Below are 24,507 nucleotides of genomic sequence, written 5' to 3'. Positions count from 1 at the left end.
AGACTGATAACTGGGGAGGGGAGACTGAGGAAATGCTTCCTGCAGCAGACTGATCACTGGGGAGGGGAGACTGAGGGAATGCTTCCTCCTGCCTGCAGCAGACTGATGACGTCATCTCAGCCTAGACAAAGTCTCCGGACTGGAACTCAAGCATGACATTTGGATTATACAGGTTAGAGCTGAGAACTGATAGTTTCTGTACATTGTTACATGTCGTGAATTTTCTTATGTATAATTGTAAACTTACTGAGATGTCAACTTTAACGGGCACTGAAGGTGAGCCTATGAAATTCAGGCTGTTCAGTGGTGCCAAGCACCACCCTCTGTGGCTGTGGAAGGGATTTAGCAGCTCCACCCAGTGCTTTATGAAACCCACTCATTAACCTATAAATATGGTGGTGACATCATCACTGTGCTGTACTGTGCACCATGCCCCACCCACTACAGGCTGCCTGCAGAAAACTACAGGAGGGGGCGGAGATATGATCTGTCACCCGGCACAAGGAGAGAGAGCAGCAGTGAGCAGTCTTTATTACAGGAGGGGGTGGGGACAAGACCAGTCACCCTGCACAAAGAGAGAGAACAGCAGTGAGTGGTCTTTATTACAGGAGGGGGTGGGGACAAGACCAGTCACCCTGCACAAAGAGAGAGAGCAGCAGTGAGCAGTCTCTATTACAGGAGGGGGCGGAGACAAGACCAGTCAACCTGCACAAGGAGAGAGAGTAGCAGTGACCGGTCTTTATTACAGGAGGCTCCAAGTGTCACACTGGATTACTGCACAGATCTTGTATGAGGACAATTTCTTAACCCGGAGTTCAGCTTTAATTCCGGTGAGCACAGATCGAATCAACAGCTTTTTTGCAGACAAATCTCGTATCCGCCGCGACGTCCATAAAGTTTTAATTACATAATCCATACTCACAGTTGTCTTTTTCTGAAAGCAATTTGTTGACACTGTCCATCTGTCGGCAGATAATATATGCAGAATTCATTTTGTAGAGTGCCTGGGCTCTTCTTCAACAAGATTATCACACCGGTGAAGGATTCCTCATTTCACTTATTAGAACGTCTTGTTACAAATGATTTTCTCTGCAACAAGAAAAACGCAGCTGTGCTCAGGTCTGCCACGTGTTCACAGTTCGAGGGACAGTCGCGGGATTTTGGGGATTCCTTTATTGGAAATGGTAAACCCCAACTGAATGGCATTTAGTTTGCATCTCAGTGCTGCTCATCTCCTGCACTCTCCTTGAAGCCACTTTTCCTATCCACCTACAATGGCGGAACGGCATTTCTCAGGGCAAGATTCCTGATGGTGACAACAGTGGACCAGGCCTTTGTATGGGTGCTGTAATGGGCAGCTGAAGTCTCCATCGGAAACACATGTTATGGGGTGACAACACAGCAACATGAATGGGAAGACAGGGACAGAGCGGTGTCACCCCATAACAAGAAGTGTCAAAAAAAGGATCTCCAGGATCACATGTCCACATGCGATAGCGGCATGGCATTTCTCAAGGTGGGTTTCCTGATGGTGACAACAGTGGACTGAACATGCTTATGTGTGTCGAAATAGCAATCTCTAGTCTCCATCAGGAGGCACATCTGACAGGGTGACACACAGCCACACAATTGGGAGACGTGGAGAGAGGTCTGTCACCATAGAACAGGAAGTGCTATTGCAAAATGTGAAAGTAAATGCATGTTTCCTAGCAAACCAAAGAACGATAATTGCACATAAGCACTCATTTATAAATGAAGGCAGCAACCACCACGGTCAGGCTCTAGATTCACACAGCAGGAACAGCCTGTCAAACAGACATCCCAGACCAGGAGAGAGCTTTCTAGGTGTAATCTGCAGGGCTCACCTTTACTATCCAGAAGGACTGAGCCATCTCTGTCCAAGCATCAGCCAAGATCAACATCTACTTCCCAGACTGAGATCCACACATTTCCAACACAGAGCAGCCCCTGTGACTTGTTACAATTTGATCAATGGGAAGAGGAGACTGAGGAAATGCTTCCTCCTGCCTGCAACAGACTGGTAACGTTATCATAGCCCGAGAATACACTGAGTGGCCAGTTTATTATGACCACCTGACGTTTGTAGGCAAATTAGCTATAATTTGGTGCTGAAGTTGCGAGAGGGCCAGACCATTATAAATAGGGAAGCAGGTTGTTTACCACGACAGTAGAAGTGATTTGTTTCTGAAGATACGGGGAAACAACGCGATTTAACAGCCTATGAGCGTGGGATGATTGTTGGCGCTCGGAGCCATGGAGCGAGTATCAGCAAAACAGCAGAATTTGTTAAATGTTCAAGAGGGGCTCATTGTTAAAGTGTTTAAAGACCGGACTGTCCGCCGAAAATCTGGGTCTGAACGTGCAAATTGTGGCCATCAGCGACTAGTCAATGTTAGGGCAGAACGGGGGAGGGGCAAGACTGGTACAAGACAACAGAAGGGCAACAGTGCCGTGTCAGAATCCTCGCATCAACTTTCATCATCTCGTGGAGTCACGAGGCGGCCCAACGAAGGACTGATGGGGTGGTCATAATAATCTGGCCACTCAGTGTAGTTTTATAGTTGCGGTACATTGTGACAGTCCAGAATGTATAATTGCAGACTGTACTTACGGAGTTACTGGAAGACAAGTCAATATTTGAGTATAGGTCCGCTTTAATGTCTGTGGGCACCGCTGGCTCATAATAGATTAATATGAAATGCCGGAGAATAACACAAGCTCGGTGTCATCCTCTGCAGATCTTTCTATAATCCATAAAGTGAAGTCATGTTTTAATTAACAAGTCTATAACGGATTATTTTTTCCCTCTGTGTAGGTTATTACAGATACTAATTACATTGACTCATCTGCTTCATATACAAAGAGCCCGGAGCCGACCCGCACACCATTATATTAGAAGATGGGGGGAGTACCGGTCACTCAGCAAGCCGTGTGTAATGGGGCTAGTGGCAGCGGTACAAGTTATTAGAATAACGAGTGGCTAATTGTCAGTTTGGACACAGACCAGACGTTTCGACTCAGTGGATTCAGCCATGATAAAACCGGACCAAAATCCTAAAAAGGGACCGTTATCACAATGCAATGATTACACTTCGTAACTGCTATACGCACGCGCGCACACGCACGCACACACACACTTCAGCTGGCTTGCAAAAGCAATGCCTTGGCATCTTTAAGATACGGGGCTGCCTCCAGGTAGACTCAATCCCATAGTAGTGAACTCATGACAAGGGTAGAACTTCTGCCCCTGTCCACCTCCCAAAAACCTGCTATTCCACCCCCTTCCCTAAGCTCACCAAATACTTTGCCTGCAAATAACTCAATACATGGAAAACTGGAGTTAATGGCCAAAGTGGCCTTTTATTACAAAATGACAACAATCAAATACAAGTATAAATCAGGTTTCCTTGAAAATAAGGTTGAAGTCACCACCACCAACCCTCCACTGTTTCTACAGAACCTCAGAGACAACTCAAGACCAACCCAACCCTTGGTCCACTCCAGTAGACCCAGATGAAGTGAGGACTCTATACCAGAGACGGGCCCCCGAAAATAAACCAACTCCAGTTGACCATGATGAATCAAGGACTTCATACTAGATACGGGCTTCCCGCAAAAAACAAACCAACTACAGTTGACTATGATGAATCAAGGATTCCATACCAGAGACAGCCATGCCAAAAAAACAAACCATCATCACAGACCCCAAACTGCTCACCCAGCCCTCAGCATCCAAAAAACCACCCCATCCCAAACAGGAAAAGCATGTCATGTAGGTCCTGTGACTATTATTTCAGTTTGCGCTCCGGGCCTATCTAATAGATTTAGCGTTGGGGGCCACTTAAGCCTAGAGTTAGGGACCACTTAAGCCGTCGTTGTGGGGTGCTGCCTTGCCAAAATGGTGCATATGCATTTTTTTGGGACATTGTGGATGAATGGGCTGCCCTAACGCAATGCACATTAATGTGTAAAAATAAAAAAATGATGTGCGTTAGTGCAATGCACCGGAACGCCAAGCTTTGAATGGGCAATAAAGCAAACTACCCCTGCAAGGAATTTAGATGTCCCCATCTGCCCTTGCTTTATACAACACACCCCATTACAGCCAGAGCACCGCCACAGCCGACTGGACAGTGATGACTCCAGAGTTTTTGTTTTTTTTAATAATGTCCACAAGTGGCAATGCAAAACCAAAAAGGTAACTAACACATTTTGGGAGGCATTTGGATGCTTCATCAGGCATATGCGTTTCCCCCGAAATGCTGCTCAATACCCTTTTTGTGCTTGTGGAAACAAAAAACTTTGGCCCCCTTTAGACATTTGATTGGCTCCCTTTCTGACTCAACTACACTTGGATTTCTCAATTGGAGTAACCCCTATTTCTCAGGGTGTTGGTGGCCGCACCCATTCCATCAGGCTCAAAGGATGACATTTACTACTGGCTGAAGATCTGCATCCAGCACTTCGCTTCTATTGATTCTTGAGCTGGATAGTAGTGATGTCAGCCAATAATGAGCAACAAGTGGCCAGGAAGGCAGAGAAGAGGGCCGAAGCATAAATGGAGTCTGATTCACGAGGGTTCGTAGCCGTTCTCCGATGCTCTTTCTTCTTTCCTGTGTCAGGGATTTCCTTTGTTGCTATAGTAATGGGTAGAAGGACATATTCATTCAAATCCCTATTTATTGAGGTGCTTTGAAGCTGACCCTGTGCTTACAGCATATTTCTGAGCAAATGGGGTGTGCAATGTCAGGGCAAAGGAAAAACACATATGCAGAATGTCTCTGCACTACATGCACCGCTCCCCGGGTTTTATCCCTTTAACGACCCTACAAGTACAGAAGATACGTGCTGATCTGTCAGAAATGTGCTCAGCTGGGCTGGGCTGAGAACACTCATCTTTTGCTGGACTATTCAAACTCTCACACTCTCCTCATCTCTACAACATGGAGACCAACTGATCTGTGATCCAAGAGGAGAACTGAGAGGGCTAATTAGACTGCTTGAGATAACACAGGAAGCAGGGAAAGGGACAGGAAGTCTGTACGCAGCACCCTAGCTGGGAAATATGCCGCTATTTATACTGGACAGGCTTAGCTGCCTGTGTTTATGAGCCTGAAATAGGCTATGTCAACTTGCCCATACAGTGTCCCTGCAAACTGCCCCCCACCCTCCTTTTACTTGCATTGCCTGCACCCCCTTGCTCCTCCACAGGTGGCATTGAAATTAGCTATGATAGTGCAAACTGTCCTGTATAATAATAATAACAACAACCCAGTAGATCAGTGATATCACCCTCCTGGTCATGCGACACTGATCAGGCCCAGTGATTGGAAGCGAAGACAGTAGACTGTAACAGGTCCCATGTTACCCCATACCCAGAAGTGCCGGGTATTCTTGCAGGCTGCAGACATGCATGGGGCTGCAAAGGAATGTCAGCGAGCGAGTATTAAGGAGTCAGGGAATCCCTTTTGCAGAGACACTGGCACTTTGCTCTGCATGAGGAAGGTAAAAGTGCCTCTTTACAGATGGACCCCTCTTTGTTCGGGTATCATTCCAAGTCATCATCTACTTCCTGGGCTAAGAAGCTGTTTCAAAGATAAACACCCCCAATATGTCATGTGCTGCTGCCTGGTGGTGTTGATCCACCATATTCCAGCTGAAACATGACATCAGGCTTGTTAGAATAGTGCCTGCTCTACGAGCTGCTGGATAAAGGGTTCTTCAAGGGTATCTGTGGTCAAAAACTAAATCTGTATTTCTATATTAAATTTCCAAAGGTTCTATCCCACTCCTAATAACCATATCCATAGAACTTTGTAGATGCCCATAGGATGGACTTCCTCAATGCACTGACACCATTTCACTCAGCACAACTCAACAATGTAACATTATCATTGCTTGCTGGAAGCAGTGCATGATGGGCTATGTAGTCCTGAGAAAATCGAGATGGCATCACATCAAGCATTCCTCTACAAATCTTCTGGAGTGAAAGCAGCTCCTATGTGATATAATCGTCCCCCTGGAAAGGATATACAGAAAAAACACTTCATTTTCTCCCACTCGAGTCTCATAAAACAGCCCTAATCCCCGGAGAAATGTCAGGCTCCAAGCGAAGATCTCTCCTTCCGAGAGGCATAGAAGGTGTCACGGCTTCAGACATATACTTAGCTAAATAACATCTTGTTTATTGATTGTGCCGCCGCGCTACCGATCCATCTTCTGTTCCTCCGTAACCCAAAGTCACCATTACAAGTGATTGCTCAGTTAGCGGTGAAAGATTGCACCTTCTTCTGGAGATATAAATTGTTACTATAGACCAGACGATGCTCCAAAAAAAGAAATAAATTCCCGCTTGTAGCATATATCATTGGCCGATGAGTCACGCAGTCTATTAAATTGTCCAGGCCAATAATTCCGCACATCAGTAACTTCTCTATCCCCCCCCCCTTCCAAAATCAGAGGATTTGTCGGCGCTGTCTTCGGGGCCAGCTGGCCGTGATCCACCGAGCGTATGTGACCGCCGTGCGTAATCTACTCCGGGCCTCTGCAATCTGTCACACGGAATGAGAACAATTTGCTCTAGACATTTGGAGACGTCTCCGGTAACCCGGCGAGGATGTCGGCTTAATGCTTCCAACTCCTTCCCAAATTTCATTTCGCAGACCTTTATCTCTGACTTTTTATTTTTTTTGTTGGTCGTACGTTAAAAGGGAAATGCGGCGGCGACCTTTTTGCTCAAGGTGCATTTTATATAAAAATACTCCGCCGTCCGGTTCTTTGGGTTTTTGTCTATTAACCTTAAAGGAGAACTATGGGGTCAGTGTTTTTCCCCATAGTTCTCCTTAGGGTAACGGGAGGACACAAACTAGCGTCCTCCCGTTACCCTAAGCTCAGTGAGCGAACCCGGTATGTGTTCGCTCACCTCCCGATCTACTGAGCCGACCTGTGACAGTCTCATTGTTACAGGTTGGCTAGAACTATGAGGTGAGTGAAAAGCACTCACCTCATAGTTCTCCTTTAAAGCTGAACGCCATTCAAAAAAAAAAGTTAGTAGCCCTTTAACTGCTTGCCTGCCGCCCGTTGTAAAAAAATGGACAGACGGCAAGCTCCCATTGGCGGGTGCTGCCCCATCTGCGGCCCGGAACCGGCTCGGGAGGGTGTCAGGAGGAAGATGGGAGGGAGGTGAGCAGGTGGTTAAAAGTTAAAGAAGAACGTCAGAAATGTAAAAAGCTTACTCTTGCAGAGGGGCTACCCCTGCACTCAGGGTATCTCCATAATGAGGCAGTCTGAGGTGGTAGCCTCTTTTTGTTTAGGGGGCTCAAATAAACTCACCTGATTCTCAGTCCCACTGGGCTGCTAGACCGGTCCCCGCAGCCTCTTCTCCCCTGGGCTCCGGCAGTCTAAGGACCACTGATGTCAACATGTCTTATGCAGGTCCATTGACTTGTGCGTGAGGACGCCAAGGGACAGTCCATAGCCAGAGCAGAGGGGAAAAGAGACGATCACTGACTGCCATGGGGCTGAGAATCAGGTGAGTGTATCGGATTAATCTGAGCTCCCCCTAGATAAAACAAGCACTTAACCCCTGCAGTGTGGGGGTAGCCGCACCGCAAGGGCAAGTTTTTGAAATTCCTGGGCCCGCTTGCAAGCTTGTGTTTGCAGTTACTAACCAAGAGGTGATAAGAACAATAGCAACAAGTTAACCATTATGTGTATCACCAATCCTGCTCCACCACCAATCCTGCCCCACCACCAATCCTGCTCCACCACCAATCCTGCTCCACCACCAATCCTGCTCCACCACCAATCCTGCTCCACCACCAATCCTGCTCCACCACCAATCCTGCTCTACCACCAATCCTGCTCCACCACCAATCCTGCTCCACCACCAATCCAGCTCCAACACCAATCCAGCCCCAACACCAATCCAGCCCCAACACCAATCCTGCTCCACCACCAATCCTGCTCCACCACCAATCCTGCTCTTCACAAAGTGGCCAATTTACAACTATGGATGTACTTGCTGAGATTTCACAGTCCCTTGCATGATGGAAATTCACCTGCTGGAGTGAATGTAGTTTGGGTTGTGCAATCTCATGCTCACGGAAATATATACAATTCACATGCGAGGGTCGGACCTATTCATTTGTATATGTCTGAGTGGAGCCCTTTATTTTTTTCAAAGGGCTTCCATTATCATCTACCCTCCTTACCATCTTGTCTTGAATGGTATTGTAATTGTAATGTCTGCCCTATATTGTAAAGCGCTGCGCAAACTGTTGGCGCTATATAAATCCTGTATAATAATTATCCTTAACTACTATACACATTGAATGTACAAGGACAAATCTTTGTGCTGGTGTAACAAATACCTGAGCTTACATTGCCGCAGCAGTTCTCTCAGTGATCTGTGTTGCTAAAAATGTCTCCTTATAGCTGGTATATATGGAATTCACTTGTTCATGTGAATCAGTCAGCTTTTGTGTGACATTATCAGTACATGTTCTGTTTGATACAATCTGCAATCTGGGATTGGACAGGTTAAGAGGAAGGGCGGGTAAAAAATGGTGTCGGTGCCAGACTATTTTGCACCCATGGCAAGACCAGCTACTTGCACCCCCTAGCCCCATTCCCGCGGCGCAACCCCCAATCCCATTCTCCCGCCTGATAGCTTCCGCAGGCGACAGGTGAATAGCCTGCTATTGGCTTTTGCAATTTGAAACAGGGGGGGCACCATGGGGGGGGGGTCGAGGCTGTGCCCTAGGTAGCAGTGCGCCCTAGGCGGCTGCCTAGTGGCAGCACCGGCCCTGAGGGTTAGCTACCCCAGCAAAATTGGGAGCTGGTCTAAAACGAAGGCAACAGTGCAGAACAATGTATCCAGTGAAAATCCCCACCAGGTCAAAAGAGTCCACTCCGCCCTATTAGTAACAAGGCATCTTTTTTGGAATCAAAGCATGGGTCAGGCTTTCTACAATATGGCAAAAAGCATGGAAACATGGCACAGTGAGTAGTACAGTAGTGATATCACCAAACCTCACACCAAATCTGGTTGGACTAACAGATAGAGGGAGAAATCTTAGATTGCACACTGCAGATATACAGCTATGAGGCTACAGAACAGGAAGTGTGCCTATTTTTCAAGAGTAATTTAAACAAAAAGGTACATTTTCGGTATACTAGGAACAATTAGCATTTCTAGTGGTTACCTAACTAGATTTAACAATCTGTTGCATCCTTCAAAAAAAAAGGTCACATTTTGGTCATGGTTAAAAGTGACAGTCCTCTGGTCCTCTTCACAAAAATAAAATTGTCCACCTTGCCCATACCAACCAAATTCCAACCATTCTATTCAAGAAAAAAAGAATAAAAGCAAATGCTTGCTATGGGTAAAAATCTTTCCTTTTCTTTCCGAGAATTTCTATGTCTCATGCCATTCCATTATTCAGAAATAACTGAGAGAATCTCACCTCGTCAAAGCTGCCAATTTCTCAGCGATCAGACTTCAGATTTGGTCAAATCACATCAATCAGGACCGCCAGCTTCCGTCCAGTAGACCTCCCAGGAGCTCCTGAAAAACAGACAAGAAACATGAAGCTCTCCCACTAAGCGGTTTCACCAATACCCAGACTGATAGTCTTTGGCTACTGTGTGTCATCTGTAAGAGGAAAGATTACCAGGCCTGATACAAATGCAGGAAAAAAAAAAAAAAGATATTCAGGACTGCTGATAATCTCAACATTTCCAAGCAAGCAACAAAGAGATAGGAGACCCCATCAGCAGCAAGTGTTTTTATTGTCTTTACAGTAAAGCCTTCTCAGAACAGAAGGTACCTGTAATCACATGTCTCATTCCATCACAAATCTGAAAAATAAGGAGGATTTTTCCTAACTTCAGGATAGTGGGCAGGGTTATGCAAATGATTCCTTTAAGCCCCATCAGCCACCGCTGCTGTATAGTGCAAATATGGTCTAATATTATAAACCCTATGAAAGAGTTTTACTCATCCATCTTGAACCCTGGATGGATCCTCTCAGATATTTTAGGCCACTTTAATTTTTTTAATAACATGGGGAATTGTATTTTATTTACCACCATCCAAGGGGTGCTGGGTGCTCCCATCTTCTTTATGTATTTTTCTATCATGTTTGTGGTGCTAGGAGAAGGACCCTCACTAAACAGACCGGGAAACTCAAAAATAGATATCACCAAAGACCCCCAAAAATGTCGCACTTTTTTTTAGGGCAGCCATATCAGAAGAGGTAGTGACTCTATGTGACATGGCTTCCTCAATAGGCTTTCTTAAGGTGTACTACACTCCAATATTAGGTTTGTACCTAAAAAGGAAATATATTATTTCCATAGAAGGTCACTCAAGACTCAGGCAGTTTCTATGGGGAAGAAACTCTGGTTACTCATGGGGACTTTCAGTTTGGGGGTCTGCTGCCACTCTGAAAGGCCTTGGGAAAGATTGATAAGGGAGGTCTTTTGCCCACTGGACTTTCCATAAAGCTGGGAAATCCCACTACCAAAGAGCGACATCTTTGTAAAGGGCTATACACTATATGGCCTCAAGTGTGTATACACACCTCCATATTGTTGAGTGTTTCTAGTGAAGGGTACTGTGAAGGCTAAAGTGCACAAAGACATTTTAGAATGTTGTGACAAAAGTTTGTTGAAGGCCCTTTTCTGTTACAGCATGACCATAACCTACAGGTGTACAAGTACTCTTAAAAACTAGACCACACAGGGACTCGTATACACACATGTGCAAAGACACACAAAGGTTGAACTTGATGAACCTGTGTCCCTGTACACAAAGCTAGCTCCATAAAGACATGGTTTGATGAGCTTGGTGATGAAGAACTTGAGTGGCGTCCACAGAGCCCTGACCTCAATCCTACTGGGGTGAATTGGAATGTCTAATATGAAGCAGGTCTTCTCATCCAACATCAGTACCTGGCCTCAAAACTGGTATTTTGGTTAAATGGTGCTAACCAGAACAAATGTCCCATTGTAAGATTTTTTCCCCAGTTCCTGTGTTGGCAATTAAACATTTTGGATTATCCCTCACTTAGGGACATGGTTATAGAGCAAGTACTGTGACTTTCACCAAACAGTCACTAGTGGTGGATTGATCACTGCCATTTAAAGCACATGTGGCATTAAGATTTACCCGCAGTGAATCAGTCCCCTTACAGTCCTGTTGACAGTGGTCAACATAGGCATACTGTGCTGTCACACAGGAACCAACATCTGTGCAGCTCTCACATGCTGTGTCTTGCTTTTTGCTAACTTAATCCTCCTGTCCCATCGCACTCCTGACCGGACAAAAACACAAATCCAACTGGGTGGGTGCGGTGGTGACAACGGATGCCTCCGTGAAATGTAGATAGATTAAAGTAGTCACTCTCACTCCATGATATTAAAGTCAATGCTGTTTATTGACTGAGATAACACACGTCTCCTTAGCGAAGGCTAAGGAGATGTGTGTTATCTCAGTCAATAAACAGCATTGACTTTGATATCATGGAGTGCGAGTGACTACTTGAATCTTGCTTTTTGTTAAGACTGAGGATCAACCTTTGATTTTTGAAGGCTCATTGTTATCTATTTTTTTGTGAGTATTTTTCTACTTTTGCCATTTGTTTAATAAAAATGTATTTACACTAGGGAAGGTGCCCCTTGTTTTGTTTTTTCATCAGTGGTCAACTGGTACCTGCCCTTACTAATGCTCCTTTGACTGAATGGACATAAATTCCCACAGACACACTCCAAATTCTTGTGGAAAGCCTTCCCAGAACATTGAAGGCCATCATCTCCATAATGGGGGTCCAACTACATATCAAGTACAACTACAAAACCCAATGTTTTGTTCTATCCAACAAGCTTATAGAGGTGTGATGGTCAGGTGTTCACCCACCAGTTGACCGTATAATCTACTACATAACCAGTCCAGACAAGGACACCTTAAAGAAAAACCCCACCAATAACATCCCTAGATCTGAAACTTTATTCGTAACAATTTTAAACATTTAAGGACAATCTGAAAACTGTAACAGGAGAGATCAGGACAGCGGCTGTTTACAGTAAGAGATGACAGGACACCCATAGTGCCAAACCAGCGACCTTTTCCCGGTCCTCACTGAGCAGTGACATCTAAATAACATATCCGTTGCAAATGACACCATTTACATCAGGCCATGGACATTAAAGTGTTTTAGCCTTTCAGCAGATCGGAAATAAGTCTGCTCAGACAGCACGGTACTAAATGAGGCAAGCCGCTCGCCACGCTCTTTAGAACAACATGCATTTCGAGAGCTGGAAAGAGTACACACAATTAGATTATTTCATTTACATCCTATTCACATTCACCGCTCCGCTAGAGGAAGCCAAACAAAGATTACAGACTTTGTGTATAAAGACTACATAGTAGCAGAGAACCTCATTTGTCCTCAGTCTGATGCCCAGCATCATTCAACCCACTTATTGTGAGCCCAGGTGATCCTGGACCCATGGGGTGGGTGGAGATGAGGCGACGGGCCACGAACAGGATAGGAAGCAATATTTGGGCCTGATGACTCCGCTCCAGCAGCTCTTCACAAAAAAGGGGACCCTCCGAAGGGAGGGAACCCCAGAATAAAACACCCACTCAAATTAACATGAAAACGATAGGGCCAGGTAATCATATCAATAGTCCAAAAACCTTACTACCAATACTACCATTTTATGCCTCTGGCCAGTTGCACAGAACCTGTGCCCACTCCTGTATGTGCAGCCTGGCACCGAGCAGTAGAACAGGTTAAAATATTCCATCTATCTGCGTATTATGTCATGGAAAATAAAGTCTATTCCTCATGGAGTGCCAGGAGCGAGGTCGGACTGGCAGGATAAGTCTTTTTTTTCTCTCTTGCATATGGTAACAAATAATGAACGTCGAGGCCTAACAGAAACACGCAGTCTGATGGCGGTAACACGAGGAGCTTGTTGCCTAATGCCACATCAACACTCCCTGCGTTCTGCTTGGCTGGCAGGCTCGCGGTTTGGGAAATTGTGTAAAATAATTATAAATTATATAACATACTGTATATATTTAGATATACGGTGTGTGTCTGATAGATACACACATACATACTATATTGCCAAAAGTATTCGGACGCCCCTCCAAATCATTGGATTCAGGTGTTCTAATCACCTCCATGCCCACAGGTGTATAAAATCGCGCACCTCGGCATGCAGACGCTTCTACAAACATTTGTGAAAGAATGGGTCGCTCTCAGGAGCGCAGAGAATTCAAGTGTGGGTCCCGTAATAGGTTGCTGAAGCGCACAGTGCGCAGAAGTCGCCAACCGTCTGCAGAGTCAATAGCTTCAGACCTCCAAACTTTGTGTGGCCTTCAGATTGGCACAACAGTGCATAGAGAGCTTCACATCAATGGTTCGGCCCCACCTGGAGTATGCGGTGCAGTTTTGGGCACCGGTACACAGAAAAGATGTCCTTGAACTGGAGAAAGTCCAGTGGAGAGCGACCAAACTCATCAAGGGGATGGAGGACCAGAACTATGAGACAAGGCTACTAAATTTAAACATGTTTGCGTTGGAAGTAATGAGATTAAGGGGGGACATGATTTTCATGTACAAAATGTTCAATAGTCATAGCAACATTAGCAACAAACTCTTTAAGATTAATTCCATAACAAAGACTAGAGGACACCACCTAAAACTGGTAGAAAAAAAATTCAAACACAAGGGGCGAAGGGGGTTCTTCTAAGTTCGCGCGGTTAGGGTCTGGAACTCGCTGCCTCAAGCAGTAATTTCCGCAATTAGTCTGGAATCATTCAAGAAGCTTTTGGACGACTTCCTCAGAGAACGTAATGTACCAGGGTACAGGTACTCTTAAGAATTAGAACACTCATGGACCTATACACACACACACACACACACACACACACACACACACACACACACATCAGAGCTAATGTAACATGTTCATATTAGATAAGCAATACAAAAACAACTCAAGATAAATATTCTGTAATAATATTCTATAGATCAATAAAACAAAAGACACCCACACTGGGATTATCAGACTTTCTACGTGCATCTCTCTTATACAGTAAAAATGTCTGCGATGCTCTATATTGTAACGTGAAGAGGAAACGGGGTGGCTTGAGAAGCCACTCATTAGGGGGAAAGGAAAGTCATGTTTACTCAAACACCCCTTTTTGGCCTTCAGAGGCAGACCCTATCTACAGGAAGGGCTGAGGGCCGACTCCAGGCTCTGACCTTGCGGGCACTTGCCGTTGAAGTCAGATGTTTGGAAAGGGTGTAATGTAAAATGACAGCTCTGACCATCTGACTTTCATTACAATACAAGTATATTTATATCCCTCCTATGTAATGAAGATTTATGGCTGGGCTGTCAGGAGGACGACCAGTTCTGCGCAGTGCATACTTTCCACCGGGATATTTCCACAGGAATAACTTTCGGGAGAGCAGATACGGATCTCGTTACGCACCGCGCCAACTTAAAGGGGAGCTGTAATCTGTTCAATGTTTTTCAGATGTGCATGTGAAAGTGATCGATTTCATGTAGATAACCTTATCAATGCATGTTACAGTTGTTAAAGCCTTGATACTTTGTATCGTTTGTATTTTTAGATTATGCTCCTGTTTAAGTTTACTGTTCAGTGACTTGGTGAGCCACCCAATCGCATGTATGCTGCGGGGGTTATGCCCCCCACCACCGGCTACCCAGGGCAACACTGTCCCCTGTGCGGGCCCAGGACCGGCACATCGGGTCTCTACTGCTTGATCAGAGGGAGATCAGCACACTTTTAGCAGCTGATCTCCCCTCCAATCACTGAACTTGGAAGTGATGTGCATTACACATTTAGCTGCTGTACCTGTGGAAGAAGCTGATGAAGCACGATCTCTGCTTCATCAACTTTTCTGGGCTCTATAGATGACATTAGGGGTCTACTAAACCCCTGATGTCTCCATAAAGAAGACCGTCACATCCTCTTTCCTATCACATAAGGGGCTAGTTAAATAGCTGATGAAGCAGAACTCTGCCTCATCAGCTTCTTTGGGGTCCCCAAGTGATATTAGGGGTCTAATAGACCACTGATGTCTTCATAAAAAGTAATGGTCTAATCCTCTTTGCCATCACACAAGGGGCTTGTTAGTTAACAATGGCAGCTACCTCATTTCTATACTTACAGGTTGACTTTAAGACCAATAAGTGTTTTTTTTTTTTAAGGGGTCCCAAAGTCCCTTCCCTCCACCCTACCAGTTTTTAATGCAAATCTGATTGATCCTTTGACATACCCAGTACGGTTTGGGTGCCGTTTTCTTCTTGAACACATCCCGAGACCAAGAAACACTGAACCAATATTTTATCTTTGGATTTTTTTAACAAAATAATAAAAAACAAAAAATAGGATTTTTATAGAGGTGCCATCACCAGGTCAGATAACTGATGAGGGCCGACAAATGTTCACCAGTTAAGACGCACGCCAAAAACCAAATGCTGGTGGGCATATGGCTGCTTTCACACCATTGTACACACCATGGGACAGATACACAAAGCTGTTAGAGAAAACCATCAATTTAAATACAATAAACAATAAAGACGAGATAAAAGGGAATCTACAGTCATTTTTTTTTCTGTACAGATGTCTGATATGCATATGAATGTGGTCAGCTCAATGCAAATCGACTCATCCAAGTGTATTGGATTGTGTTTATTATAGGCATTTATATAGTGCCAGCAATTTACGCAGTACTTTACATACTTTACATACTGTACAATTACATCAGTCCCTGCCCTCGAGTGTTTACAATCTAAGGTCCCCATCTCATATACTAGGGCCAATTTAGAAGGATTACTGCACATATCTGGAAGAAATACAAAAGTTCGCCAATAAGAATGTGCATGATTCTTGTATGAGGACATTCTTTGCTCATGCCAGAGTTTAAACAGTATGCAGTTGTATAAAACTAGATAGCGTTGACATGTAAGCGCGTCGGAAAGGGTAACAGAGGAACTTTGGACCAAAAAAATTAGGGACATCTCAAAGCTGTACTTAACATACTACACATCATATACTGCCAGAGCCTGTTCTATATCCACCAAAGGAGGACACATTCCACAGGAAGAGATGAAGGGGGATCAAGATGTTCCCAGGATAAACAAATACAATGTAACTGTCACACCCGAGCCCCGCACAGCCACAATCCTCCTCAAAAAGTGATCTTCAGAAGAACGCGGCAACAGACAGGTCACTGTTCATATATGTTCATGTCAAACACTCAGGAAGCCGCAAAGAATTAGAGGATTGTAAGATTCCCATCTGCTGGAAATCGAACTAAATGGAATTTAGTTTGCTCTTTGCACTTTGGATCATTATCTTCTGCAGCCTATTTGCAACCAAATCTGCATGCACTCCAAGGATGGCCACATGGTATTTCTAAGTGTGGGTTTCCTGATCATGACCACAGTGGACCATGCTCTAGCTCTGACTCAGCAGGGGAGCATGCCCAGGGGTGTCCCCATAATGAGGCAGGCAGCATCTAATTGCGAGACCGGCAGCATGGACGACCACCCCTGCCAGCACCCCTCAACACACACCCCCGACTAAAAGCTCAGCCACCTCCCACTATGCAAAAAAGGTAGGGACGGCCCTGGGCGTGTTGTACCTATGCAAAGAGCCCACTGCTTCTACACAGAGAGAGCATAAGTCCTTCTCAGCAGCATGCTGAAAGGCTTTTCTATCCTTTCTTTCCAAAGAAAATGAACTGTATAGCTGGCCATACACTGGCTAAACAGGATGCATTGGGGAACCCCCTCACCACCACCGTCAAAATATCCGAACAATGACTCTAGCTAATTGGCTGCAGTCACCAGAGATTTTTGGACCGGCTCCTTTGACAAAAGTTCATTGAAAAATGGACTTCTGTCAATGAAGGGAGGTGGGATTGGGGATGGGGGATCCTGAGGGGGGCCAAACACTGGTCAAATTTCGGGCCATTGTATAGCCTTTTGTTGATGCACCTGGAATGTATTCAGCATATTTACACTGAAAGCTCAATCGGACTTTAATGCTCTGGCAATATGTGGTCACATGGTACAAGTACACATACAGTTTAAGACATGAGAAGGAAGCAAACGATCTCAGGGAAAAGTTTCCCAGGTCTAGAAAATCGGAGCCCCAGAGCAAAGTACTTTTTGGCTGCACATTCATCTCCTATAATTCATGGTTTCTAAAAAAACAAACAAACAAAAAAAACACCGCTGTGTCTATAAACTTCGGCTTGGGGGAAAAAAAATCCATCCAACACTTCAGACTTCAGGCTTTCAGACTTTGAGTTAAATCTAGATAACAGCGACCTTGTCATCTTTGGAGGGCGCAATCGGTACCAAAAACACATTCGCCACACTTTGTCATAAAAAACGCCACATCCGCGAGCAGACGAAGCGGCGGAATCTACTCTACATCACGGGGAGCCTGTTATCGGCTGTCACCTCCCAAACGCTGGAACAAGGCAGCATGTCATGTAGTTGATGTTACTGTCAAATGCTGAAATGAGTTTCGTGGGATTGGGGGTGAGCTCCGACCCCTTTTCAGATCTAATCTCAGCCGGCGTGTGAATAATGGGTCGGATTTGTTGGCTGAAAACACTGCAAGACTCCATAATGGAATTTTTTGAATGTTCGGAATGAGGACAGATGGCAGGGCCATTACAAGCAAAGTTGGCTAAAGGTTTACGATTTCCTGATTTTTCTGAAAATATGAGTTCTTGGAAATGTCCTGGAAATGTTCAAACTGGCGAGATGCATAATGAAAAAACCCTTATGTTAGCATTTTTACAATGAAATATATCTATACACACACATACATACACTGAGTGGCCAGTTTATTATGACCACCTGACGTTTGTAGGCAAATTAGCTATAATTTGGCGCTGAAGTTGCTAGAGGGCCAGACCATTATAAATAGGGAAGCAGGTTGTTTACCATGACAGTAGAAGTGATTTGTTTCTGAAGATACGGGGAAACAACGCGATTTAACAGCCTTTGAACGTGGGATGATTGTTGGCGCTCGGAGCCATGGAGCGAGTATCAGCAAAACAGCAGAATTCGTTAAATGTTCAAGAGGGGCTCATTGTTAAAGTGTTTAAAGACCGGACAGTCAGCCGAAAATCTGGGTCTGAACGTGGGAATTGTGGCCGTCAGCGACTAGTCAATGTTAGGGCAGAACGGAGAGTGGCAAGACTGGTACAAGACAACAGAAGGGCAACAGTGCAGTGTCAGATTCCTCGCATCACCTTTCAACGAAGTCATCTCGTGGCCCAACGAAGTACTGATGGGGTGGTCATAATAATCTGGCCACTCAGTGTATGTATGGATGGATATATATATATCTATCTATCTATCCATACATATATACTCACATACAGACACATACACTCCGGCAGAGGAACACCCTTGCCCAGTTACTTAAAGTGCATCTAAATCCAAGTACAACAATGTAATAGATTGTAGCTTCCCAGTCCTCCAATTGTAATTTGTAATTGTAATCCTGGAATTTTTTACATCTTTGTTCCCTTTTATTTCCTCTTAGTGATTCTGCCTGTAATATACTGTACTTTCTGTCCCAGGGTGACATAGCTTACGTACTGTTTCTATGGAGGAGCATCATTGTCACCGTAGGACAATGATGTCCTAGTTTGACAATGGACACACAGCAGTGTGTTACAACTATCAAATGTCTCCCTCTATCCCCATTTTTCTAGATTAATATACTTGGGAACTCTCTGGATTTGGCCCGGTAATTCTGGCTAGTCAGCTTGCCTGCTGGGAGTCCCCTCCAGCTCTACCATGCCTACAGGCAGGGCTGTCACAAGGGCACCAAGAGTTGCCATTATGGCCTGTCTGTCAAACTGGTATTGCCACCACTATTGGCCTGACTGCTATTGTACAGGGAAGGGAACAAGGGCAGTGCTTATATAGAGTCAGGTTTTGTGCATTAGGCACCTCTTGCCCTAATCTCAAGATGGGACCCCACACAGCCAAACAAGGCCATTGCACACACATTGCTAGCTATGTCAACTCACTCTGGCCCCTGTTCTTGTTGCTCAGGTAATTGACCATAACTCAGTAGTGGCATTAACCCTATATATACTCTGTCCAGCCAGTGTCACAGGTATCAGTTCATGACTGGTCATTCACTGGTACTCTGGGCAATTTTTTTCTTACACCAACCCTGGGGGCATTGTTTTCTTCCAGTGACACCTCCAAAGCTAGGGCATTTTCCCCTCCAACATTTTTACCAGAGGTCAATATGTGCACTGCTAATAAACTCCTAAATTCACTATGGCACAGAAAGCATGCTGCAACTATTGCGCCATATCAGTACAGCACACTTTGCAACTATTGCCCTTTGGTATCAACCCCACCCCCTGCTACACCCTCTCTCAGGCCTGCGGACTTCTAAAAGTTCCAAGGTATGGTGATTGCCATATTTTCTGACATCATTCTAAAGCTGGCCACACACTGGGTTTTTATTCCTCCATCCACACTAGCAGCAGGGATAGGGGAATTCCACCCCTAGAGGGCTATTGTAGTCTGACAACACCAGGTGTGCCGCTGTCGGATTACCTGAACATTTTGTCAGAGAATTGTCAGACCCACTCCTTCCACAAAAGTTTGACTTTTGCCAACTGGGGGTCCCTGATGGAGAAACACACTGGTCTAATCTTGACCAAGCCATCAAGACTTGGCCGAAATTCAACCAATGTATGGCCAGCTCAGTGGTTGTCATATTAAAAGATGTTGGGAGCCTCAGCTGTGGCCCCTGACAGTTCCAAAGGGCCACACATTTAGTATATGTTAGAAGACTTTTAAACAGTTGAGACATATAGAAGATGCTCAGAGACAGCAGACACTAAACTGGGATGGTTGGAGACTGACGCCACAATGCAGGAGATGGAGACATTCTATAAAAGACTATTACAGATCATGGTCATAAATTATTTACAAATTAATGCTATCACTATTGGCTGCTATGGTCTGCATAGGGCCGCATTTGGCCCTCAGGCCAAAGGTTGGGCACCAGGGCCGATTGCCATGTTATGTCTCAGCCAGGAACATAAGTGAGTGCTTAGCTATGAAGAATTACTTGAAAAGCACTCAGTCTCAATTACAAGGCATGAGTGATATAGACAGCAAAAGAATCAGCCTTTATAATGATGGGTAAACATCAGGTGAATGTATATGTTTGTGCCTATGGGACAGGGGGGAGCATTAGACAACTTACTTGTCATGGGGGAAATCAACAGTGATTGGCCAAGAAAATCCATCTTAGCCAATTGATGCTTCTACCATGCAGGCTTAGCTATAGGCAGGACCGGATTTACCCTCCCTGTCGTCCCAAGGCCGGGTTCGGCAATGCCCCCCCCACTGAGGAGAATGCCAACCAGATAGTGGGTGTGGCAGGGTTGGTTTGAATTTTTTTATGTTTTTTTTTTTTGCTTCTTTCTTACTTTTTCATCACTTAAATTTTATTTATTTTTTAATGTAATTATTATTACTTATTATTTTTTACCTATTTTTATTTATGTATTTATTTTTTTATCATTTTTTTCCACTGAGGACGCAGCATGGAGAGAGGTAAGTGCTGGGGAGGGAGGGGGGCGGCAGGGGGGAGGACGGACCAGCAGTCTAATTACAAGTGTTCTTGGCGACATCGCCGAGATCACTTGTAAAGAAACAAGTGATTTCTCCTATTCTACATTTAGCCCGGCTTGTGCAAAGCAGAGCTAAATGTAGAAAATAAAATTACCGCCCGGCACTTCATGCTCTGGGCGTCGGGTGACTTCAAACCTGTGCCGCCCCTCTGCTCAGTGCCACCCCGAGGCCGGGCCTCGGTGGCCTTGCCGGGAATCCGACCCTGGCTATAGGCTTAGTTAAAGACTGAAAACTGTTCACCAGACATCATGTCCGTAGGGACCTTGCGGGCTGCCATCTGTATACCACAACTTTTAACTGCCCAAATTGGATATAAATATCATTTTTTTTTATCATCTTTTATATTGCAATTGCATCCAGATGCCTCGTGGAATGTTATTACCTTCCCATAATCTCCTTTGCGTTAAGCCTTTAAATACATTGCTATAACTGCTTATCCTCGACGCACTTGAGTCTCCGGGGAATCGGACCCTCTCATTGCTGGAGGAATGCCAGATCTCATTTCCAACCCACATAAAAGACAAATGAGTACAATTAGACGGGTCTCCTGACATGAACCTGAAAACAGACAAGTCATTTAATGTGCTGTTGTGTCGCAGCGTGGTATCGCGCGTCAGCTTGCAAGACAGCGCTGTAGACATGACACACGGGGTGCTAGAGAAACAAAAGGAGCAGAATTTCAGGTTTCAATTGCAGTGAGAGACTTCATGTTCATTTGTCTTCTAGAACTTTGGGTTTTTTACTATTATTCCATAAGGTGACTTGTCGCTTCCCCTAAAAACTCTTTTCAATTGCTCCTTCTATCGGAAACTTTAAATACCAACCCGTCCTGCAGGTGGGAACTTGAACTCCGTTGTCTTTAAATACTACAACCTCTGGCAGAGCTTTCACTTCCATGCGAGTTAGATAGACGCTCCTGCCAGCTCCAACTTCATTACTCTTTTTTATAATGCCGTAGGCAGATGTAACCACAGTGCATGGCGGGAAAGAAGCAAGCATCCAACCCAAATTGTAAAATGCTAAAGATCCTGCCTGAAGCTTTAGTGCTTGAAGGCAGAATTCGGTGTCACCACCCAGCAGAGAGATAAAAAAGCCTTCTATTGCAAGGAAGCAACAGAATAATTGTCCAGGTCTGGTTTATAAATTACAGGTTAAGTGTCTAATGTTGGTCGTATACTAGTAGTTTTTTTTCAGATTCCTCCATCCCTGTAAGTTGGCCAAAAAATAACGTATGGCCAGCCTAGAAGTACCCAAAAATGTTAGATAACTCTTGGTAGTGGTCAAATTAATTGTACCCAATCTGACACTGGTTTGGATTTATGGATCTGCCAGGCAGTGGTGGCGTATGAGAGTGATCTGATCGTGTATAAACATCCAACTGCCCTAGGAAGTCTATGGGTACCCAAAGTGTATAGATCTGGGAAGATATCTCTTGGCAAAACAAATTTGTTTGCCCGAGATGGATTTTCCCAGTTAATTACAGGGTATGAATGTACGGAAGAGCAGTGGCGTCACAAGGGGGGTGCGGCCCGTACCCGGGAGACATTTATGAAACATAATTCTGAGTTTGAAAGTCAGAATTCTGACTTTTAATCACAGAATTCTGGCTTTCAGTCGCAGAATTATGCATCATAACTTTTTTTTGCATGTCCCAGGGCTCTTCCGTATGAATGTGAAGGTCAGCAGCATTTTTTAATTGTTAGTTTTCTGAAGCTGGCTGCTAATCTCAGATGACAAATCGAGTGTTTTGGCTGAATCTGATTCTCAATAGTAGTGTTTTTGGTCAGTTCCAGACATAAATGCGAGCGGCCAGATTGCCTTAGTTTTACAATAGACCTAGCATCAGATATATTTTTGTATATAAAGTGCATGCATGCTTAGGAATGCTCTAGGCATTTATTTCTACCACAGAGATCTGGACAATGCCTTTATGTAAAGAAGAACGGAGTCATTTTTGTTTAGATATCATCCAGGTTCATCATCTACTTCCTGAACTGAGACGCCAGCTCGGGGATTACAGAATTATGTAAATCCTGGTGTCTGTGTGGTTCTCAGCTGTGATGACAAATGTCTGACACAGATTAGAATTTGCTTCAGCCTCTCACCATGTGACTCGTTGCAAAGTTATAATGTTGCAGTCTGATCAGAGGGATGGGAAACGGAGTAATTGACTCCTGCTTGCAGTAGAGAGTGATGGCATCATCTTAGCCTAGGCAAAGTCACTGACTGGTGTTCAAGGAGGACTTTGTAATAACAAAAAGGTACATCATTGTTGATAATGCTACCGTATATTGTGGCATTCCAGAAATGTTTATACTTTTGTAATGAGGGAACACAAAGCAATCACTGTTGGTGCTGGTTGATCTCAAGAAGAGCAATAGAATTGGATAGGGTCATCAAACCTGACCATCAATCGTCATGCCTTGAAAATGATGAGCCAACCATGAGCGCTTTTGCCGCATACATGGGACCGATGCTGAATACAGTTGAAAACCACCAAGTCTGGCAAAGCTTATGGTATATCATGGTTCAATTGAAACCTCCAAGGAGTTTATGATTCTGCATTCAGAACTCACCAACAAATGTTACTTGGATCAAGGGAAGAACCTTCCCGTCTTCCCAGAGCCCGTCTACCAAACCTGATGTGTGTTAATCCTCATAATACAATAGTTTCACAAAGTGCAATCGTGTCATCATTGGAAGTGGAACAAGTCATTGTGGGCCTGGCCTAAACTTAAGGTTCCAAAACATGGCAGATGTGGCGATAGGCAGGCAGTCAGATTGTCAAGGTAGCATATCAAAATATTCACCCATAGTTAAGTTAATGGGCTCTGTTCGGAAAACAAATATCTGACTACAAAAGGTGACCTGTGTCAAGAGCAAGGGTCGACAAAATAATATGGACTTCAGGAGCAAGTCTGTCCAATCCAGGAGCCAGCAGGATTGTTTCTGGTGCCAGCGCCATTAAAAACTAGAGGACACCTTAAAAGTTAGGCGCCAGCTGGAAATTTTAAGGAGCACTTTCCATCTGGATCCTAGGATTTGCTTAGCCCTGGTGAAGAGAAATATTAAGGCTTCTACTGCTAGCCTCTCCTTCAGAAAATGCGAGTTAACTAGCTGCGAATACCAATCTAATGGCTTCCATTTTCCTCAGGTTATTACTACCTACAAGCATGGAGATTTTAAGTCTTTCTGGCAGCACTGGTTCCCCAACCACGGGCTTCCAAGCAACAACCCAACCTCTGAATAAAATAGTTCAATATCCACCACAAAACCGCGGTGAGTTAATAAAAAAAAAAGCAGAAGATAAGATCACAAAATCCATCATTACCAAACTCATTTACACTTGTCGTAGTCAGCAGAGATTTTAAAAAAACACGGCCACGAGCATCTAAGGATCTGCCAATTCGTATTGAATTTATGCTTCTAAACTAAAAGACGAAAAAAAGTTCTAGCAGAGACTGCCGACAGATTTTACAATCTCTAAATTCCCCTCAAACATTGGATAGCAATAAAAGAAATAACAATAATTATCCGTGTGCGTGCAACTGTGTATAAAACAAAGAGAACAAGCCTTGCTGGTCCCGTCTCCAGATGTTTGTATCAAAAGAATCTTTTATGGACACAAATTTTTCCCAGCTGTACTTGGCGCTAGTAGCGAGTAAGATAATGGTATTGTTCACTTTCAGTATTTGAGAGAAACATTAGCACAACATTGTTTACAGCGCAACAATTCTT

General features: G+C 44.4%; 1 protein-coding gene across 2 annotated transcripts in view; it reads right to left on the bottom strand.

Moving 5' to 3' along the window:
* Positions 1 to 24,507, bottom strand: part of TSPAN18 (tetraspanin 18) — a 134,361-nt gene that overhangs the window by 32,084 nt on the left and 77,770 nt on the right. For both annotated transcript variants that reach the window (XM_018569895.1, XM_018569894.1), the window contains exon 4: positions 9,489 to 9,589. The gene's annotated coding sequence lies outside the window, so the exon portion shown is untranslated. The remainder of the gene's footprint in view (positions 1 to 9,488; positions 9,590 to 24,507) is intronic.

This window comes from Nanorana parkeri, unplaced genomic scaffold (assembly GCF_000935625.1).
Source record: "Nanorana parkeri isolate BGI_ZX_2015 unplaced genomic scaffold, ASM93562v1 scaffold1420, whole genome shotgun sequence".
Lineage (NCBI taxonomy): Eukaryota > Metazoa > Chordata > Amphibia > Anura > Dicroglossidae > Nanorana > Nanorana parkeri.
Note: the sequence above shows the minus strand (reverse complement) of the source record. Positions and strands in the feature narration are given on the sequence as shown.